Source organism: Eschrichtius robustus, chromosome X (genome assembly GCF_028021215.1).
Source record: "Eschrichtius robustus isolate mEscRob2 chromosome X, mEscRob2.pri, whole genome shotgun sequence".
NCBI lineage: Eukaryota > Metazoa > Chordata > Mammalia > Artiodactyla > Eschrichtiidae > Eschrichtius > Eschrichtius robustus.
In genome coordinates this window covers 122,992,657-122,999,765 of record NC_090845.1, presented here as the reverse complement: position 1 = coordinate 122,999,765, position 7,109 = coordinate 122,992,657, and positions in this window count along the sequence as shown.

Here is a 7,109-nt window from a genome sequence, read left to right as displayed (position 1 = left end):
TACATGTATCTATGAGATATTTGCTCCATTTGCAGTTAATACTTGTTACACACATTAATTTTTGGTTCCTTTGCCATAACTCTGTGGGCACTTGAGGTCCACAGACCACTTGTTGCTGTGACAAGGACTTCTAATTGGCTTCCAATATCCATTCTCACCTTCTTTTATTATCAAATAAGTTTTAGTTAGCCACATAGATGCCTGAACAATGATTATATTCCATGGCCTCTCAGGCAACTATGAGTGGCAATGCCATTAAGTCATGACCAATGGGATGTAAGCATACGTGAAATAGGCAACATCAGGGAATGCCTTTAGAGAGACAGAATGACCTCTTCTTTATTTATCATCCCTTTCCAGCTGGCTGGAATGCAAAAATTACATCTGAACCTGGAGCAGCTATTTGGGTCATGAATAGGAAAACTATGTTGAGAAAGTAGAGCAGTCGTACTGTGATCCTGGACCACTGATTGTTGTAGAGCACCCATACTAGGCTGATCCACCAAGCTGGACCTTTATGTGAAAGAAATCAATTTTTAATCCATTGTTACAATTTTCTTTTATAACAGCTGAATAATATTCTAATGTAGTTGGAAACCACTGAAATAATGTATGTGAAAGAGCTGATCAACGTTAGTGACATCTTATAATTGCCCTTCTTTGAGCTAACTCCTCTTGGGTTTGTCCTGTAACTCTGTAATACTGCTGGGTTATGGACTTGTGGGCCTCTGCAAGATTCGAAAAAACCTCCCTTCCCCTAGGCAACACATCCCATGCTACATTAGTTATTTTGACCTCCATGAACAGTTATGCATAGCAGTTCTCTGAGATATCCTCTGAATCCTCTGAAGCTATAATATGCAGTACTTTTTATAAGAGGCACTTTTGATTATTAGCTTCAGTGAAAGTAATAGGCAGGCAGAGTTGTGGTGCTGTTTCCATGTGTATTCAAGAATGCGTTGCCATTTCATAATGCTCCTTGTTACTCGCAAGCTGATTAGATAGTGTTGAAATCAAATGGAAATTGACACAATTTATTACCTTTAAATTGTGTATTATAAAAATATTATAAACAATAAAAATTATTCAGAATTAACAGAACATAAAGCACTATTTTTTCTCCTAGTGAAATTATAGGTGGAATTGGATCATATCTGGGTAGTAATGAAACATCCTGTTAACTTTCAATTACAGTCCTGAACAGCACCATCTGCGCATGTGCTCTCTTTCCCTCTCCCTCTCTATGATAGATATTATAATTAAGAGTTTAGACCAGAAGATAATCCAATCGACTGAACACTAAATGCATTACATGATAATAATTGAATTCTCATATTTTAATATGCACACACTATTTAGAAAGTCAAAATCACACCAAAACCAGAAAGTTTAATTGCTATAGAAAGAGACACATTGCTTGGGCTACAAACAATGAAATATCACCACATCCCCTTATTTTTTTATGTGATGTTTTGTTCCCTCAACTTTACAATGTTATTTTTGAGGTATTTAATGCCATTAACTATTGCAATGAGATACTGAGAAGTTTTATTCTTTATTAGGATTGAGGATATGTGCTTACAACCAAATTCTTAAAGAACTCTGTGCTTAATGTTCTGCTCCTAACTGCAACAGCACATCACTGTGGCACCTCCATTAGCTTGTTCAATATTCCAGAGACTGCTTTGCCTGGCAATTGGAGAGCATCAGGAAGATAAACTCTATGAGAGCCATCTATTCCTTCGAATACAGAGCACGCCTGTTGACATCTTAAATGATAATTAGTAAATAAGGGACTCAAGCCTCATTCAGAATTGATACAAGATGAATTGTCTCTTTTCTCTTTCTCCAAATACAGAACTCAAATGGAAACTAAAGCAGAGTTCTCCCTTTGGTAAGCTAGTTGTGCTTTAAGTTTGAAGAGTGAGAAAAACAATTCTCAAAGCATAGGTTTACTTTCAGAGAAAGAGAGAGGAAGAAGTTTTTAAAAGAAAAGGTATTTGACTGTCATTGTAAAAAAAAATGCATGAATGATTTTGTAGGCCATGCCAAGAGAAACAAGGATACTTCGAGGATCACATGGACCCTAGTGCTAATTAGGATGCTGGCTGTGAGCCACTGCTTACAGGTTTCAGGGCCTGTACTAACCAATTCTATCAAAGAACTTTAAAAGGACACAGAATGATAAATATTTATTGTCTTAGATCATGAATTTCTGATACCTCCTACTAAAGGGGACCAAAAGGGACCCCAGCGTAAATCCCACATAAAGGGAGTTAAGTGTGCGTGTCTCCCCTCATTGGACACCTGGCACCGAGCCCCATTGGTAGATGGACACTTGGTGTTGGGCCCTGCTTGTCCAGCTGCCTCTGCCACTTCCCAAGGGCTGCTGGGGGCTCGGGCTGGGTGGGGAGGTGCTGCCTGACACCCGCAGGTCACCCTGTTGTTGGTGTTGAGCCCATTCAGTTCTCAACCATCAGTCTCTCCATTTTCCCAAGGTCTTGGTTTTAAGAAACATAGCAGGCCTTTTGTGCCAGGCTTTTTGGTTTGTTGTTTGTTTGGGGCATGTTAAAATATTAATTTTGAGATTTGTTTTTTAGTTGTATCCACCCTATTTCAGGTTATTTTCATTGATGTCAGATGTGTATATGACATGTGTATGGTTCTTTTTAACCCTTCCTGTTTTTTGGGGTTTTTTTTTTTTTAGAGGAAACTGAAGATAAACTCCTTCTTGATATATATATATATATTTTTCTTTAGCAACTTGTTACCACTGGAATCAAAGGGAAAAAGTGATCTCTTTTTGCACTGGTTGTGTTTGTATGTCACAAATAAAAGACACTTTGTTCAAAAAAAAATTGCACATTATGAAAAATACACTTAACCTTGAATATCAGCCTGGCTACGGCTTATTTTAAAAAAACAAAACAAAACATTTAAAGGCAGCGTTGTTAATAACCAGAAAGAGTTCTCTACTTACCTATGTGGTGGAAAATTATCTCATGGCAATATGTTTTAGTGACACCAGAATATTTCTCTCTTTAGATTTTTGGGGTGGAGAAAATTGCTGTTCTGAAAAGTAGTAATATCGACATACACTATTCCTGGAACAAAGAGTGTGATTAATCCATATTCTGCAACAGTTCCTCACTAAGCTATATTTAGTATAAAGAGGAGAAAAGTCTTAGCCTTCCTTCCTCATGCAGTTGTAGTTGCTTGATTGTTATGTTTGAAACTGAATCTGTGGGTATACTGATGTATTTGTGAGAAAGAAAAGATGATTATATATTTTATTAAATTATAAGGTAGTTTGTTCTGGTATCTCATTCTGGCTCATGCTCTGGAGTCTTTTTCTTCCTCTTTTTTGTATAGAAGACTGTAGGGAGGCCCGATTTGTCAGGGATATAGATTTCTGTCTAGTTAAAGGTCAGATGCCGAACAACTGATTTGATCGCTGAGCCGTTAGGTCATTAAGTTGCCTGAAATAACCTAGTTGCAAATGTTCATTGGTGATCCAGTCTGAGACTCTGCACTTAGGGTTTGCATTAGCATCTGTGGAAAACTACTAAGTTGAATTTTGCCTTTGGAATTGCAAAAAAAAAAAAAAAAAAAAATGTAGTCAGACATGGGTATGCCACCGGAGTAGAAATTTGTATATGAAACTACTTGTGATTTGAGGATGTATAAACGTCCTCTTCCTTTTCAAGCCTTTTCCTATGACCTGAAATTCTACTATTAGGAATCTCTTTATTTTTTTTACATTCAAACTGTGGCAACCCTGCGGAGTGAGATGACAAAGCTCTGTTATATGAAGGATCAGGCTGCGTGGACTGCAGCCGTACTGAGCTTGTGAACAAAATGGGAATGCTGAGTACCTGTAGGAAGGTATTGAGAGAAATGGGCAGGGAGGCCTATGCCAAATTGATCCTTCTTCAAAATCTTGCTAACAGACTTTTCCAATCCTATTTTACAGAAACTTAAAGCTCATAAAATGAGGAGCACTGGACTTAGAGTCCAGGGTCCTAGCCCCAGCTATGTTCATTCACTGCATGCCCTAGGACAAGTCAGTGAACTCCTATGAAGAAACTCGTGTAAAATATGGTAATTTGAGTTGATGCTCTCAAAGCCCTAACATTCTGTACTTTATATTTTAGGTAGCTAGAATTTTGTTTATTATCTAAAGAAGGGCATAACATCTAGCAAACTGATGAATTATGTTTCCGTTTCAACTATTATTGTCCAGATCAGTTGTTTAAACCATAGAGTCTTTCCTGATTATGACTTTCAAGTTATGGTTCTGTTTTGCAATTTTGGAAGGGGGGCTGTATTTCCACACATGTCATAGTGGAAAAGGTATCTTGTTTCAACTTTGTCACTAAGCTTCGTGAAATTCCACTTTACTCCTTCCAACTTAGTTTCATTATTTCTGAGGTCTTTTTAGCTATTCTATCCTTTTCTAATCACTCCACATATCAGTCCATCATACATGTATACATTTTAGCTTTTATATTGTTTTCAGCAAAACCAGAATTTAGTAATTCTATATGGCTGTCATATAGCAATGATTTAAAAGAACTTCTTTTAACTAATTTAACTTCATTCAACTAACTAACCTAACTTCTTGTAGTCTTTAAACTATTTCTGATGGAGCCATCTTTGCTAGCTCCCTAAATTCTTTTCATAAACTACTTATGGAGGTTTTATAACTCCTGAGAGCGAGTGTCCTCATGTTAGATAGTTTAAGTGCCCACATCATAGCTTTTTGGTCATTCTTAGTCATTCCCCTGTGAGTCAACCATTTCAGGCTGCTTACGTGTTTCTATGTTCTTCCAACTCCCATACCCAGAGAACATTATATATACATATAGATATAGATATAGATATGTATTTATATAAATATCTATATCATCAATTTATATATATTTTAGATATGGATTCAGATATTGATATAGAGATGTGCATAAAAGAAAACTGACATGTGGAGATACTTAAAAATATTGGTCTTAATTTGGATCAATTTAATGCCATTTTACAAACATTTGCTGAGCATCTACTGTGTACCTTACTCTGTTAGTCTGAGGTAGAAAATAGTCCTCTGACCTCAGGGAGATCCCAGTCTAGAAGACATTACAAAATCTTTCATCTTTCTGTTTTCTTGTAGATTGGTTTTAAAGGGAAAACTTGCAGATTGGTTTTAAAGGGAAAACTATCAGGTTTGAAAACTTTCCCAATAAATCTATATACCCCTGGATGTATATCATGACTTTGCATTTATGCTAGACTGCTCTGAAAGTAAAAATGCAGAGTTGATGCCACTCTCTGGAATCCTCTGTGATTGTTATTGGTCAAGCAGTTCCATATAGAATCACATCTCAAAGGAAATCAATTTTTTTCCTTCCAATGAAGCTCATAGACTAATATGTCAGTTAACATTTAGAATGGACCAAGGCCTCACACCTTCCAGTCTTCCAGTTTCATTTATTTTGTTGGTATGTATGCTTTATTTAACTTGAATCAAATCCGGGGCATTCTGTCTCTTGTCTATGTTATTAACTACAACCATATACTGTCTCTTTTATGTCACGCAAAAGTATAAATGTTGGGACTTCCTGGCAGTACAGTGGCTAAGACTCTGCGCTTCCAATGCAGGGGGCCTGGGTTCGATCCCTGGTCGGGTAACTAGATCCCACATGCATGTCGCAACTAAGAGTTCGCATGCTGCAACTAAGAGTTCGCATGCCACAACTAAGAAGTCCACATGCCGCAACTAAAAGATCCCGCATGCTGCAACGAATATCCTGCATGCCGCAACTAAGACCCAGCGTAGCCAAAATAAATAAATAATTTTTTTTTTAAAGTATAAATGTTGTCCTTAGAATTTATGAAAAGATTTACAACAGGGAATTTTAGGGTTAGACTAGTATCTCAGTTAAGTATTATAAACTAGCTGTAGATATCATTACTTATTACTCTTAAGCAGGCCCTCTAAAAATGTTTTTAAAATTCAAGTTTATCATTGATAATGTCCATTTTGGACAACATGAAATATTTCACACATATAAAAAATATATACAATGTGCATATGTAAGATACAAGGAATAAAATGACCTCTTACGTAGTCACTATCCATCTTAAAGATAACCACTATCTTAAATTACATTTTTAATAAAAAAATTGAGAAAATATTTGCAAATGAAGCAACTGACAAAGGATTAACCTCCAAAATTTACAAGCAGCTCATGCAGCTCAATATCTAAAAAGGAAACAACCCAATCCAAAAATGGACAGAAGACCTAAATAGACATTTCTCCAAAGAAGATATACAGATTGCCAACAAACACGTGAAAGAATGCTCATTAGAGCATTCTCTAATCACTAATCATTAGAGAAATGTAAATCAAAACTACAATGAGGTATCACCTCACACCAGTCAGAATGGCCATCATCAAAATATCTACAAACAATAAATGCTGGAGAGGGTGTGGAGAAAAGGGAATCCTCTTGCACTGTTGGTGGGAATGTAAATTGATACAGCCACTATGGAGAACAGTGTGGAGGTTCCTTAAAAAACTAAAATTCAAAAAGACACATGCACCCGAATGTTCATTGCAGCACTATTTACAATAGCCAGGTCATGGAAGCAACCTAAATGCCCATCAACAGACGAATGGATAAAGAAGTTGTGGTACATATATACAGTGGAATACTACTCAGCCATAAAAAGGAACGATATTGAGTCATTTGTTGAGAAGCTTCTTGAATTATATGTTACTCTTAGTTTCCTATCATACTATTGCTTTAGGGAAGAATTGTGTACTGTAATTTAAAGCATGGTAAAAATCATAATGTTGGTAAAAATAATTTCCCTGCCATTATGATACTTACATTGGCTTTTATTCAACAGAAATGCTGTAACTGATGTTTTGTTTGATCTTTGGTTTCCTTAATTCAAAATGAAAAAAGAATATCAGATAAGAAAGTAAAAGCAATAAGGAAGTTACATTTCCATAATTTTTGGAATATTTTGTTTTATAAAACTTTTTGTTCAATACTCCTGGGTTAGAATTGATGTATATTCGTGAAGACTGATTTACTTGCTTCACAAAAAT